The sequence below is a fragment of the Mustela erminea genome, chromosome 16 (assembly GCF_009829155.1).
Source record: "Mustela erminea isolate mMusErm1 chromosome 16, mMusErm1.Pri, whole genome shotgun sequence".
Taxonomy (NCBI): Eukaryota; Metazoa; Chordata; class Mammalia; order Carnivora; family Mustelidae; genus Mustela; species Mustela erminea.
The window spans coordinates 46,605,451-46,623,652 of NC_045629.1; the positions used below are offsets into that span (position 1 = coordinate 46,605,451).

The 18,202-nt window shown below is 44.8% G+C and overlaps 1 protein-coding gene across 5 annotated transcripts in view; it reads left to right on the forward strand.

Annotated features, from left to right (window-relative positions):
• The window catches only part of MATN2 (matrilin 2), a 133,674-nt gene that overhangs the window by 13,369 nt on the left and 102,103 nt on the right, over positions 1-18,202 (forward strand). The window lies entirely within an intron of this gene.

The window sequence follows — 18,202 nt, forward strand, 5'->3', positions numbered from 1 at the left end:
TGAGGAATCTCCACACTGTTCTCCAAAGAGGCTGCACCAACTTGCATTCCCACCAACAGTGGAAGAGGGTTCCCCTTTCTCCTCATTCCCCTCCAAAACATGTTGTTTCCTGTCTTGCTAATTTTGGCCATTCTAACTGGTGTAAGGTGGTATCTCAATGTGGTTTTAATTTGAATCTCCCTGATGGCTAGTGATCAAACACTCTGTTTTGAGAGGTTAAAATCTTTCACTAAATGTTGGCCCCATGATATCGGGCCTTCTTGTCTTTAGTCTTCTGAGAATGTGTTTCCATAGTGACATCAGCAAAAGATTTTTGCAGATGTGGCTTGGACTGGGGCATGTCTAGTACACAGAAGGGCTTTTTTAAAAACAAATTCAAGATGATAAACGTGTATGTGTACACACACACACACACACACACAGAGGGGGAAAAAACACTTAAAATGCCTGATTCATATGGCACCAGCCGCAACTGCCCAGTTGGGTTTCTTTCTTTCTATTTATTTATTTATTTATTTATTTATTTATTTATTTATTTGACAGAGAAAGAGAGATCACAAGTAGGCAGAGAGGCAGGCAGGGGCGGGAGGAAGCAGGCTCCCCGCTAAGCAGAGATCCTGATGCAGGGCTCCATCTCAGGACCCTGAGATCATGACCTGAGCCGAAGGCAGAGGCTTTAATCCACTGAGCAACCAGGAGCCCCCCTCCCCCCCCCCCCCCCGCAACTGGGTTTCTGATGGGGCTTTCAGAATGAGCCACCACACACTTAGCTGGAAAAACAAACTTCTCTTGGCCCCAAATTCCTCCTCCCCCCGACCCACACATACTGCATCTTCCCTAGCTAGCTGTCAGCATTCACTGTCCTCTTTGTCACCCCAAGCTCAGGCTTTGAAGTAGAAACCCCTCGTTGTCTGAAATCAGCCCCACGTCCAGTATTGCCTCCTATTCCTCATTTTGCTGGAGAATGTGCCAGAGACAAAAAGGATGGAACAGGGCGCCTCTTCTCACTCCAGAGAGTGGCCAGTGGCCACTCCCAGGTGTGCTTGGGGGGCTGCTGGACCTGTGAATGTGATTGAGTGAGAATCATGAAACCTGAAGGCAAAAATCACAGCTTTGGCCTGGATTCTCAAGTGTCATCTGCTTTTGGTCTTCCTTTGACAGGGAACAAAGATGCAGAAGCCACATTCACTGAAGTCCTTGCCCCAATACTTGATTTCCTCTTCATTTTCAGGATATTGTATCTTCCCTGTTATGGGCGTTTGCTTTTCTCAGCTTTTTGTTTTCGATGTTCTAAACATTGCCCAGGCACATTTCACTTTTATGGCAAATCATTGTGTCTGTATTGAACGCATACCCTGGGTGACTTATTTCACTAGTTACTTACTTGCAAGGATGTCTCCAAATGTTTTAACAGAGAAACAGAATTGCTTCTTAGGTTAATTCCTCATTTGAATTTTTTTTTTTTAAGATTTTATTTATTTATTTGACAGACAGAGATCACAAGTAGGCAGAGAGGCAGGCAGAGAGAGAGGAGGAAGCAGGCTCCCCGCTGAGCAGAGAGCCCGATGCGGGGCTCGATCCCAGGACCCCGAGATCATGACCTGAGCCGAAGGCAGAGGCCTTAACCCACTGAGCCACCCAGGTGCCCCCCTCATTTGAATTTTTTGATTAAAAAAAATTATACTGTATGTCTAAAGTCAAATCAGAGTTCCAGTAACAACTTGAGCCAATTAAAAAAAATAATGCATGTATGTATGTGCCCCACTTACGAATGTTTGCAGGCAGCCCAGGCGGTAGTCTGGGGTGATGTGTGTCCTGTGGGCTTATCTTCTACGTCCCTCATTCATCGAGTTCTGCTGTGTGGCAGACATTGTGGGTTCAGGAAGCACAGGTATAGTGGGGGAGACAGACATGGACAAAGATCGTTAATTTGGTGCATTGATGTGCAGCAGAAATTACATTAGCTAACCTACAGCTCCATGCGGCCTGCTGTTCACTCGATGTAAGGCAGTGGGTCTCAAACGTTTTCGTCTCAGGATCCCTTTTCAGTAAAAAATTATTGAGGACCTCAAAGATCTATTGACATTTACTGGGTCATAAGCTAAAGTGGAGAACTTAAAAAAAAATTCCTTAATGAGTTAATTAATTTAAAAATAGCAATAAGAGACCCACAACATAACCCCTAATGTACATATAAATACTTGCATGAAAAGCGACCTTTTCTTAGTTAAAAAAGAATGGCACTCTTTACATTTTTGCAAATCTCTTCCGTGTCTGGCTTAAAGGAAGACAACTGGATTCTTACCTTGTCCATTGAGTGTGTCATGAAATGTTTTGGTTGGACTACATGAAGAAACTATGGCCTTCTGCAGATACATAGTCTGAAAAGGGAAAAGCATTTTAATTTCCTTTTCATGTAATTGTGGATATTCTTCTTTGAGATAATACCCAAAACTTGGCAAATGGTGGTTTCTTAAAGGTTAGCTGCAATGTGGAAATGAAAACCACATCAGTAAACTTTTCATGCTCTGTGTACTCATTGGAAAATAGTAATATAAAAAGCAAATATTCGTGCTATTATGGGTATAGTTCTGACCTCATGGGCCCTTTGAAGGGATCTCAGGGACCCTCAGGGACCCCTAAACCACCCTTGGAAAACAGCTGGTTTAGGGCAGCGTTCCTGGTGAAAGCAGAGCTCCCCGCTGAGGGACGAGCAGGTGGGAGCATTGAGGGTTGAGCGTCAGGTGGGACCCAGTCAGGCCCTGGAGGACTGCCACACGGTGAGGCGGGTGGTGTGAACCGGAGACAAGCCTGGAGGAGGGAACCAAATCACTGAGGGCCGGGGTTTCCGGGGCTGCAACAAAGAGTTTGGGCACCGGTAGTGATCACTGCTGACCCGCTTTCTCTGTGCCGTCTGGAGAGCCTCAGCCTTCCTGGGCCGTGGCAAAGGGCAGGGAGAGCCTCTATGCACAGGCCACCAGGAGAATGAAGGAGCCCATTCTCCAGCTCCAAGTCCCTTCCAGGCGTCCAGGCTAGCGAATGGAGTCGGTGCTGCAGGATGGGCTGTACCCAGAGGGTAAGCCAGCGCAAGCTTCCAGATTCATCCCTCTGTCCTCATTCTTTATCAGTGGTGCACATCCCCTCCCAAACTCTCAACTCCTCCTTAGGCTCCCTTCAAGGTGGGGTGCACCAGAAGTCATGTTGTCTCCACCCCAATTACTGCCTCCTTTGCTTGTGCGCAGTTTTTGTCTTTACTCTATCACTGCCTTATGGGGGCAGAGCTGTTGCCAGGGGAACCACAGGATTCTTATCAGCCTTTTGGAAACCTTAACCCTTTGCCCAAACTCCCACTCTACTGGACTCCTCCCTCCTAGAACGAGAGTCCACAAAGCGTCTCCACTTCTGTGGGCTGGCTCTCCCTGTTTTGTTTGCCTTCTACAAGGTCTTGTTGACATGCACGTTCTTTTCTAAATTTACCAACCTCGCTCATTTTATTTCTGCTAACCTCGAAACCTCTTCCCTTCCCTGTAACAGATACACCTTTGGAGCAATAGTACCCACACAGAGTTTGTGTTTGTGATTTAAGAGAGAGCGTTTTAAGTGGAAGGTAGAGGTTTTCAAGGAGGCTAGCCCCATAATACGGTTAAGGGATGGGGGGAGCTGAACCCCTTCTTCCCGATGCACCCCCTCTACCCCTGCCAACATATACTCTCTAGGGAAAATTCCAGAGGTCAGGGCTACAGAATTCAGTGAAATTTCTTCACAGCAGTTAATTTACTACTTAAAAATAAAGCTAATGGAGACACTCCAAAAACTCACCATATACAGCTCCAAGTTCTGTTCCTTGGAAATCACAGCACTTATGAGGGACTTATTTCCATTCCTACATACATTTCTAATGAAATCTGACGTCAAAATATTAGTGAGAATGCAATGTGTTTCATATAAGGACCTGAAGCCTGCGAAATTAGCAACGTGCCCGAAGGAAGGGGCCAGCCAAGAGAATTGAGTGTAAGAATGTCTTACTCTCTTGCCAATGGAGGTTTTTGCCTAAGTTAAAAATAATTAACGTTTTCAAGGGTTGGCTGCCAGTAAATGAATTTCAGCATCCTAAAACAATCCTCCTAACTGACACACGTTGGCACCCTCAATGAGGGAAGAACAGCAGATGCCACAGGCCGTCAGAGTTTCTGGCTCCTGGAGAGACAGACCCCTTGAGGCCACAGGCTTTATATGCCCTGGAGCCACTTTATCAAGATTTGAACTTTTGTCTCCTTCCCTGAGCTTTTAGGGGCTTTGTTTGGCCTCTTTCTTCTACCTGGAATTTCTTTCCTTAGCCAAGGCCAGTGATCAGTCAGGGCCAGTCCAAATGCCACTTGTCCCTCTCCCAACCAGGCAGGACCCTCCTGGGATGGGCCACGCCCCCTACGGGTCCTCTGCTAAGTGGTCGACCCTGTCTGCCTTATCTTCCAAGGGGTCAGAGCGGCGCCTACCCAAGAGGGATTCCTACTCTGGATATTTTTTTACTTTCCTTGTTTTTACCGCCAGACTATAAACCTTTGAAGATCAAAACGGTTTTTCAGGTCTCAGAGCACCTCTGGGAGGCTGCTCTCAATTTCGGAGCCCCTGCTGGGAGTAGGACCCTGCTAGCTCATTGAATCTGAGAGAAAAAAGATGAAGCACTGCAAGGTGGTTATTGGTTTATCTCATTTTCAGGAGAGGAAGCCCACGCTCAGAGAAGCTAAGCAATTTGGCAAGCTTGTCAAAACTTCTGCAAACCCAGGAAGAAAAGGTGCCCATTCCCACCCCACCCCTAAGTTGCATGGCTTAGGGAAGATGTGTTTGAACAAAGGAAAAGGCACCTCACACTCGAGCTTGCTCCCTGACCAGGAGTTTCTGAGCAAACCATGAAATGCCCATCCGTACTTGGAGATGCTGCTGCTGCTGGTTCCCTTGGGGTCTGTGGACCTCAAGCCCTGGTGCTGGGTCCAGCCCACAGTAAAGCTCGGTGCTTGTGGAATGACTGAGTGGATGAGACATACAGGTGGCTGATTTCATCCCTATGTGGACGGTTGTAGTCTTGATTCCACTTATGCTTAGCAGGTGACGTTGGGCAAGTCGCTGGGTCCTCTGGTTTGTTTATCTACCAAAGGAGGTGGTTGAAGTCAGTGATCTTCAGGTCTCATCTAAGATGTGATGACAGAACTAAATTCCTGTGCCTTCCTGATGTCCCTTCTCTGGCTTCTGTGGTTGAACCTCCCAGTGCAGTCCTTGGCTTTCTTTCACTTTCTCCAGGTGGGAGAGCCAAGGGGGAACCATAATCTGGAGGCTAAGGAGGGTTCTGAAACAGAAGAGGTGGAGCAGTAGAATCAGGTAGGAGGCTGGGCAGCAGCATCTCCCCCCTTTTGTTTGTGACTTGTTTGTGCCTAATTCTTCTCTCGTCGCTGACTGGAAGCGGCAAGGACCAAGTAGGGGAGAGGGGGCAGGACAGCGGGTGGGGTGGAGTAGCAGGATCAGACAGGGTGGTAGAGGGCACAGTAGGAACACAGGGGGTTTGATTCAGTAGGTCTGAATTGGGAACCTGAGAGGTTGCCTTTCTGGAGCTCTCCATTGGAAAATCACTGTAGAAGAGAAATCTAGAAAGTGGGGTCAGGGAATGGGCAGGAGGAAAGGATTTTAGGAGGAGATGCTGTGGGGCACGAGCCAGAAACACAATGCAGGGGTGAGTAACATCTGTAAGAACACTGTAGTCGGAGAGTATCAACTAACTGACTTGTAGGCTGGGTCCACCTCGTCTGAAGCTTTGAAAATAAGCTGCTGGCAGTTTTCTCTCCATGGGGAATTGGTGAAGGGGTCCTCCCCGCCATGCAGGGAGCCAGCCTCTTCTAGCAGACGGATTAACACACAGTTAAGCAATCCAGTGGCTGGTGTGTGTCTTTGTTATCAGATCTGATTATAAAAATGAAGGGTAGAGCTTATCAGATTGTTTTCACTATAGCAGAGGCTCTTCAAAAGTAAAGTCCTTTGAAGTGCCATCACACCCCCTCTTCAGCCCTCCACTGTGCATCCAGGCTATTCAATGGCAGCTAGAAACAAGACTCAGGTTGGTGGCGAGGGGCTGACATGGCTGCTGTTCAGCCCAGATGCATAAAATGATTCTCTCCCTGCCTGTGCTCGCTGCTTCTTGTACAAACCAGTGTCTCTGTTAGCATTCATGTTGAATAAACTGTATAAACCGAATTCTGAATTCCTATCTTGTAATTATACTGGAAGAATTTAAAAAAAAAAAAAGAAAAGAAAAGCCTACTATGTGACTTCCAATAAGTTACAAAGCCTTCCTAGCCAGGGTCCCCACCGGGGTGGCTCAGTTGGTTAAGGTTAAGCATCTGCCTTTGGCTCAGGTCATGATTTCTGTGTCTGGGGATCGAGCCCCGCATCGGGCTTCCTGCCGGGCAGTGAGTCTGCTGATTGGGAGTCTGCTTCTCTCTCTCTCCCCTGCTGCTCATTCTCTCTCTCAAATAAATAAATAAAATCTTAAAAAAAAAAAAAAAAAAAAGCGCCTTCCTAGCCAGTGAATAAGTAACTTGACCTTTTTTCCTACAGATTCTCCTGTCTCCCCTTCTTTCTTCCTTTCTCTTCTCTCTTAAACCCTTCATCCTCCTCCTTTTCTGTAACTCCCCTTTCTCTCTCCCTCTTAAATCTCTCCCTCCCTCCCTTACTTCCTTCTTCAGTCCCAGGATGTTTTATCCTCAGCTTGCCCATGTGTTTGGCCCGTGTAGTGCTGTCTGTGAGGGGGTGGCAGTGGGGAGCACCCTCCCTGTGGGTGACGTAGCCTCTCTTCTTTTCTTTCCCTTGATGGCTTGTCCTGTCTGAGGGCGGGCACCCGATCTTACCCCTCTGGCCAATCACATCCAAGGTCTCCCTAACTGATGATAATAATTAAAGTGATGATAATGAGGGCTGTCTTTTTTGGGGGGGGGGAGAAGCATCTCTATGTGTCAGGCACTGTGCTAGCACTTCACACGTCACTCTGTATTATTGTCCCCACTTTACAGATGAAGAAACTGAAGCTTAGAGAGGTGAAATGCCTTGCTCAAGGTCAGTCACCATTGAGCAGCAGAGGGGGGATATGGGAATGCAACAGCCTTTTTCTTCTCTTCAAATCCTTTTCCATGACCCTACCTCTCCTGTTCTGTCCAACCCAACTGGACTCATCTTTCAGGGCTCAACGGAAGCACTCCTAATCTTCTTAGGTCAGGATTTAATACCCCAACAGTGCCTTCCCCCAGCAGGCTCTATGTCCCAGCGAGGCACTTCTAGGCTGTGCCACGATTGGCTGTTTCATCGTCTGTGTGGAATCTGCAGTGACCGGTAACATGCCAGGTCCACAGCAGGGACTCTGTTAACACCTGGAGGAGTAAATGAACGAACAAATGAGCAAAGAGGAGTGTCTAGAGAGGAGCCGCCAGGGTGGCGAAAGTTTCTGAAGCCAGGGCATGTGGAAAAGATGTGAAACACCTTAGGATGTTTAGCTTGAAAAGGTCGAGGGGCTCTCTGAAGGCTGTGTTACAGAGGGGTCCAGGCTTGTTGTCAAGACCTCACAGAGGCAAGGAAGAGCTAAACACCTGTGCTTTCAAGGAAACAGGTTTTCCTTCCATGGGAAATTCTGTAGCCCAGGAAGGAAACAGTTTGCCTCCTTGGGCTTTGGGGATGCGGAAAGCCTTGTGTGGTTTTTATTTTTTATTTTTTATTTTATTTTATTGTTAAAAAGATTTTATTTATTTATTTGATGCAGAGAGAGAGAGAGAGATCACAAGTAGGCAAAGCAGCAGGCAGAGAGAAAGGGGGAAGTAGGCTCCCCACTGAGCAGAGAGCCCAATGGGGGGCTCAATCCCAGGACCCTGAGATTATGACCTGAGCCTGAGGCAGAGGCTTAACCCACTGAGTCACCCAGGCACCCCCTCTTGTGTGGTTTTAAAATAAGCCTCTAATCTGTAAACCCTCATGGTCTAAGATTCTATGGAGTTGCCTGCAGAATTAGGAACTGAACTAGGAGATAAGAACTTTCTCTCCTACCAAAGGAAAAAAAAAAAGCTAAGTATTTTCTTTCCAGGAACAATCTGCCATAGGAGCCTTTCCAGTAACAAATTTTAAGCAAGAGAGAAACTGAGAAATTTTTAGTGACTGGCAACATATAATTTGTTGAATCCCTGGGCTTCATTTCTGGCAATGTTAATTGAATGAATGAAAAGAATGATTACAGGTTAATTGTTTTTGCTTTTTTGGTTAATTCATGTACAGCTTGCAGTTGTGAATGTGACTAGACCTTTACTTTGAGTGGCTTAATAGCCATCTTAGAGCAGGTGTTTTTAACTTAAGTGGGACATTTTGAGGGGTTTTTTTGCGTTAAATTTTATCTTCTTCATTTAAGTTATTCATTCTTGATTAAAATCTTTTTCTTCCTTAACATAGCAATTCAGAATCATCTACAAATTTGATAAAATGCTTTCTTATATCTTTCTTCATGTCTCCCCTGAAAATATTAAAAGAACATTTTATATTCTTTCGAAATGATTAGAAAGAATAATCATCTTTATTTTAAAAAGTTCATGTTTAAATATTTCATGACCACTAGATACTGGAATTATAAGAGGAGCTATTTCAGAAAGTCGCCTGAGTGATCAACCCATACATATTTCATGTATTCTCAAGAGGAAATACAGAGACCTGAGTTGTCTATTAGTTTCTTAGGGCCGGCATAACAAAGCACCATACACTGGGAGGCTTAACCTCCAGACATTTGTTTTCTCACCTTTCTGGAGACTCGCAGTCCACGATCAAGGTGTTGGCAAAGTGTGGGTTTTTCTGAGGCCTCTTTTGCTGCCTTCCAAAGGGCTGCCATTGCCCCATGTGTCCTCACGTGGCCTTCCTTCTGGACCTGTCTACCTCCACGTTCCCTCTTCTTATGAGGACACCAGTCAGATCAGATTAGAGCCCACCCTAATGACGTCATTTGACTTTAATGACCTCTTTAAAGAACCCATCTCCAAATACACTCACATTCTGAGGTACTAGGGTTTAAGACCTCAACTTAGGAATTGGGGGGGACGTGATGCAGGTCCAAAGAAGTTGCCCTGCTCTTCACTGTCATCATGGATGACAATACGTCTTCTCTGACACATTCCTGAAGAGCTTCTTTCTCCTTTCTGACTTACCATGTATTCCCATTTCAAGGTGCTAGAATGTTGCAGACACATGCCAGGGAAGCATGTTCAAAGAGACTCCAGAGATTTCTGAGTCCTTAGAGCAGGTTGGACGAACATGGTGGGTTGGGCGGCCGACTTCCTAGGGCTGGAGATGGGAAACGAGTACAGCGTAGCCAGGATGTGAAGCCAAGTCCGAGTAAGACCTTTCAAGAGCCAAGAATGAGAACCACCAGCTCAGAACAGCCTTCTTTCAGTATATCCAGAGGAGGCTGATTTATAGGGAAAGATGAAAGGAGAGCCATGTGTGTATTTTGGCTTCACAGAGGACGGTGGGGCCGGGAAAGGGGGAGGAGGGAGAAGTTATCGTAAGGCCGCAGCCCAGCCAAGGAGTGAGAACATCAAAGAGGGAGCTGATGGCCAGATGTACAAGGAGCTGATGCAGGGGAGAAACGAGGAATGTAGGCATCTGATGACATGGGCTCAGGGCCAGGAGGACCTTTGGAAAGGCAGGATGCATTACGTGCCATGTGGGGCATTTGGGCCATGAGAATCCTGGGGAGAATGAACCTCAATGGTCTTTAAAGTCAGGTTGGCCCATAATGTAACTGTGGAGGAATCCAGTCCAGAGGGCTCAGACCTGGCAAAGACCGTGAGAGGCTGCTTTCCATCTCTAGCTCTTAATTCCCCCGCCCTGACCCTAAGTCTTGTTCCAGTTGATGGGATCCATTCACTGAAGGAGTATGACCTGAGAATCCCCACGTTACAAGAGCTGTGCTGGGCCAAGTGAAAGATGCAGAATCCTTCAGTGTTTAGGACTCACTGCTGGGGTAGCCAGGGAAGCATGCCCTCCCCTTACAGGTACTATTTATCCACAAGTGCCCAGAGGGCCAGTGTTCCTACAGCTGTCCTGTATGATGGTCCCGTCTACTGAAGGAAGCAGGCTCCTCCACCCTCTTGGTCCAGGCAAACTTGAATTCATCTCCAAAATGAAGAGGACTAGAAAAGACATCAATTTTACCTAGCTATTTTTCTGTGCCCAAATCATTTAGCTCTAATACGTTATTTTTTTGTTTCATGATTTGCCTCAGTTTTATCATTCATCCACTCATTGAACGGATACACCTTGAGGATCTACAGGGGGCAAGGCCAGGATTGTTTTGGGCACTGTTGGTATGGCAGAGTCCTTTCTGGACCCCTACCTGTCATGCTTTGGGGTTTGAGGCAAATTCCCTAGTTGCAGGCAGCACAGGTCTTTTGGGGGAAAATTGGTATGGGATCCATGAGAGATGGCCTCTAGGGCCAGTGGAACTCACTCATAAAACCATCTGGGCCTGATGCCTTCTGTAGAGAGGGTATTTCTGACATCTAATTCGATTTTTTTTTTTTTTTAACAGTCATGAGTCTTATTGGGGTTTCCTATTTCTTCTCGAGTCTATTTTGGTAATTGGCATTTTCCTTAATTTGTATTTTCAAATCTATCGGCATACATACAAAATACAGGTCATAGCACTATTTAACACAGGGCATGGTATTTAACAATAAGTGCTCAGCGTTTTGTTCCCATAGCTCTCAAAGCTCCTACCAAAATTCTGAGGGAACACTGAGACCTGGGGCCTGATGTGTCAGGTATGGGGGAAGAAGTCTCCATTGACTATTAGGTTTCTCTGGTAATACCTAGCCTTTGTTAAGAGAGCTCTACAGGTTTTGAAAGCATCTTTTGCTAGCCTTATCTCCCTTTTCTTCACAGAGCCTTTGAGAGGTAGATTTGATGACAGTCTCACTACAGATAAGAAAAGGTCTGATCAGAGATGTTAATTTATTGATGATGTAGAAATGAAGCCATTTCTAGATCACATGGACCAACAGAGTCTTTAGACAGACTTCATTGGGCCTATAATTTGGATTGGAAAAAAATCACATACTTTTTCACTAACCTCTAACTGCAGCTGAGCATTTCCATCTATTATGATTGTAAACCACAAACCACAGGAGAAACAGCAGCACCGTGTCACCAAAGGAAACTGCAGATGTCTCCATGGTGCATCATGGACTCGGCAGAGATATTTAAAAATACCGTTGACATGCAACGCTACTTTGAAATACACTAGTTAGGAGAACTCCCCCCCTTTTTACCTTGTTATTTATTTTTTTACGATTTTATTTATTTATTTGAGAGAGACGCAGAGGTAGTGAGAAAGAACATGAATGGGGAGGAGAGGGAGAAGCAGGCTCCCTGCTGAGCAGGGAGCCCGACACGGGCCTCGATTTCAGGACCCTGGGATCCAAAGGCTGACGCTTGACTGACTGCATCACCCAGGTGCCCCACCGACCTTGTTACTCAATATTATTTTTTAAAGTCCGTACATTACTACATCCCCAACTTTTAAATAACTTGATAACTGAAATTCAAATACTTGGCCTCCTTTCTTACCCTTTGCATTTACTTGTCTATTTATTGTGGTAATTGAGACGCAAAGCATAAGATGAACCATCTCGAACATTTTGAAGCGTACAATTCAGCAGCATCAGGAACACTCACGTCGTTGTGCAGCCATCATCACTGTCTATTTCCAGAACTTTCCATCATCCCAAACAGAAACTACCTGTTAGGAAGGACCTCCCCATCTTCCCTTCCCCAGGAACTTCTTTTCTACTTCCTGTCCCTATGGATTTGCCTATTCTTGATACTTCTTATACGTGGAGTGATAGAATAGTGGCGCTTTTGTGACTTTTTTCCCTTAGTATAATGTTTTCACAGTTCATCCATGTTATAGCAGGTGTCAGAACTTTTTCTTTGTGGCCGAGTAATAGTCCATTATATGTGTACACCACATTTTCTGTCTCCATTCATCTACTGATGGACACAGGTTGTTTCAACATTTTGGCTATTGTGAATAATGCTGCCATGAACATGGGCAAGTGTCTGTTTGAGTCCTTGCTTTCAATTTTTCTTGGCTATGTATCAAGGATGAAATTGCTGAGCAATATAGAAATTCTATGTTTAACTTTTTTTTTGAGAGAGAAGGAAGGAACACAAGTGTGTGAGTGGGGACAGAAGATGGGAAGAAAGGCAGAAGGGCAGAGGGAGAGGCAAAGAGAATCTGAAGCAGGCTCCAGACCTAATATGGAGGCTGACCCGGGGCTTGATCTCACGACCCTGAGATCATGGCCTGAGCCGAAATCAGGAGTCGGATGCTTAACCGACTGAGCCACCCAAGTGCCCCATCTACATTTAACTTTTTGAAGAACTGCCCAACCAAATTCCACAGTGGCTGCACCATTTTACATTCCCACCAGCCATGCACAAGGGTTCCAAGTTTTCTGTATTTTTCCAACACCTGTTATTCTCCATTTTTTAAATAGTAGCCATCCTAGTGGGTGTTGCATTTTATGTCAGGCATTTAACAAGTTTATTTGGAGGAGGGGTCATGGGCTTCCCCACACTGCCATGGAAATCCTTGGTACAAATAAATTTTAAGAAATAAGAAAGAAGGAACCATGGCCCAGAGATACCGTTCCTTGTTCAAGGTGAAGTGATTCACCAGCAGCACCTACGGCTTAGGACCAAGTCACCTGGGGCTCAGAGGAGCCCTTTTCTCCTCCTACTACATAGTGTCTTCTCATGTAGACATTTGCCCCAGCCAGTGGTCAGACTGAGTCAGGGCTGGAACAAAGCCATCAACCAACCAGCCACTGAAGCTGAGGTGAGCCACAAACACAGACGAGACAGACATAATCCCTGTCCGCAAACCGCTGTCACGTAAAACTACCACACATAACCACAGCACCTAAATCTTTATTCACTCAACAAACACTGAGTGCCTTGTGTGAGCTCAAACTCCATGTTTAGTTTCAGTGTCTAGGGGGTATCCACAGGGACACTCCTTGGAGATGCTCGACTGATAGTTTGGTTTACAGGTTAAAGTTCAAGCAGGGAAAAGAACCTTGCCTATGTTTCCTTTAAACACAGAATGGTGTCCTGAACTGTCATTTCTTGATTGGGAGCCTCCAGCTCTTCAGAGAGCCCAAGATGGCTTCCTTTTTCCTAATGATCTCCTCGTCCTGTTTTCCTACAAGTTTCTAATCAACTGTGGCTCTTGAATGTTCCCGCACCTGCCACTGCACTTGTCAGCTTGGTTATAAAAATAACAGTAGCTGCCTTTTAATAAGTGTGAATTCTGGGTTTCCACTGTGTGACCATGAATAAGTAACACAATCACCCTCAACACCTTGTCTCCCTTATAAAACAGGGATGATAATCAGTGGGAAAGAGGACACAAGGAGACCACGCAGATAAAAGTTTGGCATGGAGTCTGGCACAGAGTAAGCCTTCAATAAACGCCTGTTGTTGTTATTGTCTATTTTAAAATCTATTCTTTTTTTTTTTTTTTTTTTTTTGTTAGAGAGAGAGAGAGAGAGAGAGAGATACAGAGCGCAAGCACAGGCAGACAGAGTGGCAGGCTAGAGGCAGAGGGAGAAGCAGGCTCCCTGCCGAGCAAGGAGCCCGATGTGGGACTCGATCCCAAAACGCTGGGATCATGACCTGAGCCAAAGGCAGCCGCTTAACCAACTGAGCCACCCAGGCGTCCCTTAAAATCTATTCTTAAAAAGCACTTTGTACATTGCAAAGTGGAATTAACAGAGCCCACTCTACTGTGACATCTTTAAATCTAGGAATTAGGTCTTTTCATCTCTGGTCTAAAGCATCTGGCATTGTAACTTCTCAATACATGTATAGTAGGGTACCTGGATGGCTCAGTGGGTTAAAGCCTCTGCCTTCGGCTCAGGTCATGATCTCAGGGTCCTGGGATCGAGCCCCGCATCGGGCTCTCTGCTCAGCGGGGAGCCTGCTTCCCCCTCTCTCTCTGCCTGCTTCTCTGACTACTCGTGATCTCTGTCAAATAAACAAACAAAATCTTTAAATATATATATTTATTTATTTACTTGACAGACAGAGATCACGAGTAGGAAGAGAAGCAGGCAGAGAGAGAGGGGGAAGCAGGCTCCCCGCTGAGCAGAGAGCCCGATGCGGGGCTCGATCCCAGGACCCTGAGATCATGACCTGAGTCGAAGGCAGAGGCTTAACTGAGCCACCCAGGCGCCCCATAAAATATTAAAAAAAAAAATTGGTTCTTTTAAAAAAATACATGTATACTGAATGAATTGTGAGAGGTGACAATTGTGAGAGGTGACAATAATAGTAATTATTGGTATTATTAACTTGTATTTATCTATTTGAGCATCTACTGATTCAGCTATAAGATAGCATTTTTTTCTTTGAGGCTTAAATCAGATATTGGTCTTAGAGAAGAACCTCTACTGAGTTGATAACATGAGCATTTTAGAAAATATGCACACTTAGCAGAAGAGTTTAATACATTTTATTTTTTAAAATGTCAAAATCTGTGCAATCAGATCCATTCCTTCATACATGGCATACATTTTCATTAAGGAGGTGCTCTGCAGCAAGCTTGGTTTCACTAGAGAAATCTCTGGATAATAGATAGATTGCAGTTGGCTTAAGCTAACAGTGGTTTTATGAAAAGATATTTGAATACCTCACAAGAAGTATGGAGGTCAGTGATCCCCAGTCCGTGGCTGTGGCTCAGCTTTGTCATCGAGACCAGAACTCCTTCTAGCTTTTAGCTGTGTCATCCCAGGAGATTGGCATTCCTTCCTTAGGCTTTTGCCTTATAGTCCCAAGATGACTGCTGCAGCTCCAAACATTACTTTGTTCCATGACCACAGTCAAGTCAGGAAGAGAACAAAGTCAGGAAGAGAACATCCCTTGGTTTGTTCCTTTCATCAGAGACCAGAATCTTTCCTGGAAATTTCAAGAGAGTTTCCCTTACTCCCCACTGGCCAAAACTGAATCAAGTGCTCACTCCAGCTACTGAGTCTGGACAGTGGGATAACCATGACCGGCTTTGTTCAGTAAGGACACCTTCCTGGTGGGGAGGGACCTGCCCTTATGGAGCCCATGGCTGCCTCTTAGTTGCTTGAAATATTAGGCAAATGGAGCAGAAAGGAGTGGGGGAGAGAAATTAATTTTAAGTAGTCAACCACTAGGGTTGTCTGCTGTACTATGTTAAGCCATTGTCTTGAAAGTACACAAAATGGGAAGAGGGCAGTGATAATTAAGTTGAAAGAAGAGAGGACAAGAAAAAGAATTACCCAAATGGTTGATGCACATTAAAAAAACTAAAAAAGAATGTCAAAGCTGTAGATTTTATTACTGGGTTTTTTAATTTGTTTGTATGTTGTGTTTGTTTTGTTTGCAGTTTAAGGATTGTATGATAAATAGAAATGTATTAGATGCAATTTAAATGTATTTAATGCAATTTAAAACTTGTGTAGTAAATGCTTCATGAATTTTTCTAGAAATCTTGAAACATAACTGACTGAAATCCATACATACTCTCCTTATTCTGTAGCAGGCTGAGATTGATCCTATAGCCTCCATCCTTGAGTTCTGGTTTGGCCTCAAGAGTCAGATAGAGTAGACATCCATCCCCAACCTTTAAACATTTTAAAAAACATTTTCTGTTACGAGAGTAATATGTGCTTATTTTTGCCTTGTCGCCTGTTGGATTCTCGGAGGTTTCTCCCTGCAAGAGTAGATTTAATCCTATTTCTGTATAATTTTAGGAATATAAATATCCAGGCATGCTTCAAGTCTTTTTTCCCAGGACTAACCTTTGAGAGGTAAGAGGAGAATTCCGAGAAGTCTTCAAGTCGGAGTCGGATGCTGGTTTCTCGCATCACAGATGCCTAGATATGTACCTGTTCAGTCATCCTTTCATTCATTCATCTCACAAAAAGAGTTGTGTCACCTAGCAGTGGAGGTCTTCGGAACATTGCAGGGAACAAAACAGGCAAAAATCCTCAACCTCAGGTCATGTATTCCAATAGAAACAGATAATAAAAAAATAAATGAGTAAAATACATAAGAGAGAAGTTGATAAATGCTTTGGAGAAAAGCCAGAAAGAGGGATAGATGTGCTGGGCGTGGGCGTGGGGTTTTAGATCGTGACTGGGGCAGGGGAGGCCTCATCCAGAGGGGGGTGCTTTCTACAGGCACCCGAAGGCAGGTGAGGGGATAAGTCATGGAATCCAGAATGTTCCAGGTTGAGGGAACAACTCTTAAGTGTTCAGAGTTGCAATGCCAGTGTAGTATGGCTTTGAGAAGTAACAAGCCGGCCTTTGGGGGGCCATGTCTAGGACTTTGGCTTTTCTCTGAGAAAGATGGGAACCATGGGAAGGTCTTAAACAAAGGAGTGAGGTGATTTCACTTGCCACAGAATCAGTATGGCTGCTGGATTGAGAACAGTCTTTAGAGGGACAAAGAAATGCCAGGTGGGAAGTTAATGCCAATATGGAGGTGCAAGATGTTGGTGGAGGTGAGCATCTCTGGAGTGTAACGAAGAACTAAGAACTATTTTATTTTGTGGCAAGTTTCCTGAAACCTTTTTGAACAGTACCAGTTGCTGGGAATTTATGGATACAGCCAGTACAGTTACAACTAGAGAGCGTTAATGTCCTATAAAGTCATGCAGCTTGCACCCTTGTCTACTTGTGGTATCTGATTTTGTTGTTTCCTGTAGATTAATCATGAAGAGCATGAGTTCTAGCCTCAGATTCCCGGATTTAAATCCTGGCCCTACCAATTACTAACCATGTGACCTTGGGCAAATTACTTAAAACTCTCTGTGCCTCAGTTTTCCCACCTGTTAAATGGGGACAACAGGTTGTGAAAAATAAGGAGTTAATACATGTACAACATTTAGCATTGTATTGATAGATAACCATTGCTCAATAAATATTAGCCATCATTATAGAGATGGATATAACCGTTTATAAAGGTCAAGGAACAGTTCCATTTAACTTATTTCACACCCTGATGTAAACTAGACCCAGCTAGAACTGGAAAGGAACTGAGGTGTCATTTAGTCCAACCCTAGAGATCAAAGTGACATGGTCAAAAAAAGAAAAAAAGAAGAAGAAGAAGAAGGTGGTTATGTGGTTAATGTCATCTAGCTGATGGCAGAACAGGGATCAGAGCACGAATCTGTGGACTCCCAGTCCAGTGATTTCTGCATTACGCCATGTTGCTTCTGGACAACATTCAACATAATACCAGGTGGTAATAATAATAATCATCATCATAACAACAATAAATGAGTTTTTGACTCTTTGTGCCAGGTACCATTCTAAGTATCTTACACACATTAATTTACTTAATCCTCATGACAACTCTATAAGCCAGGTCCTTGTCCCCATCTGTTAGAAGAGGAACCTGAAGTTAGACAGAGCAGGTCACTTGCCCAGGATGGTGAGTGCATGTTGGTGGGGAACGAGGGTGGCCCGAGAGTCAGGAGGCTACCTTACCATTATACTACGTGATCTATCCTCTCCATTTCTGGAATAGGGAAATTGAACCCAGTCTTGAAGATCCCTTTTCTGTTGTTTCTCTCTCTCTCTCTCTCTTTTTTTTTTTTTTAAGATTTACTTATTTACTTTACGGAGAGAAAGAATGAGCATGCATGCGTATGGGGAGAGGGGCAGAGAGAGAGTATCTTCAAGTACGGAGCCCGATGCCAGGGCTGGATCTCACAACCCATGAGATCGTGACCTGAGCTGAAATCGAGAGCCAGACGCTTAACCGACTGAATCACCCAGGGGCCCCCTTTTCAGTTTCAAAGTATGCATACCCTAAGTACTTCATGATTATCTGGTCTGTAACAAATACCATTTTCATTTGTTAAACACGCTGTCTTATTAACCGATCTTCATTTTAATGAGCAGCTGCAAGAAAGACTATTTGTAGAACAGCCTAGAAACCAAATTCACCAAGGCTGTGAGGGATGCTTGAAATGTTATTTCTGGCTTCCATGGCAACCCTAACATAGGGCGTTGAGCTTCACGGAGTCGAGTGCACCAGCTGGAGTTGCGTGTTCACCCAAGCGCTCTGAGTGATGAAACAAAGAGCTGACTCA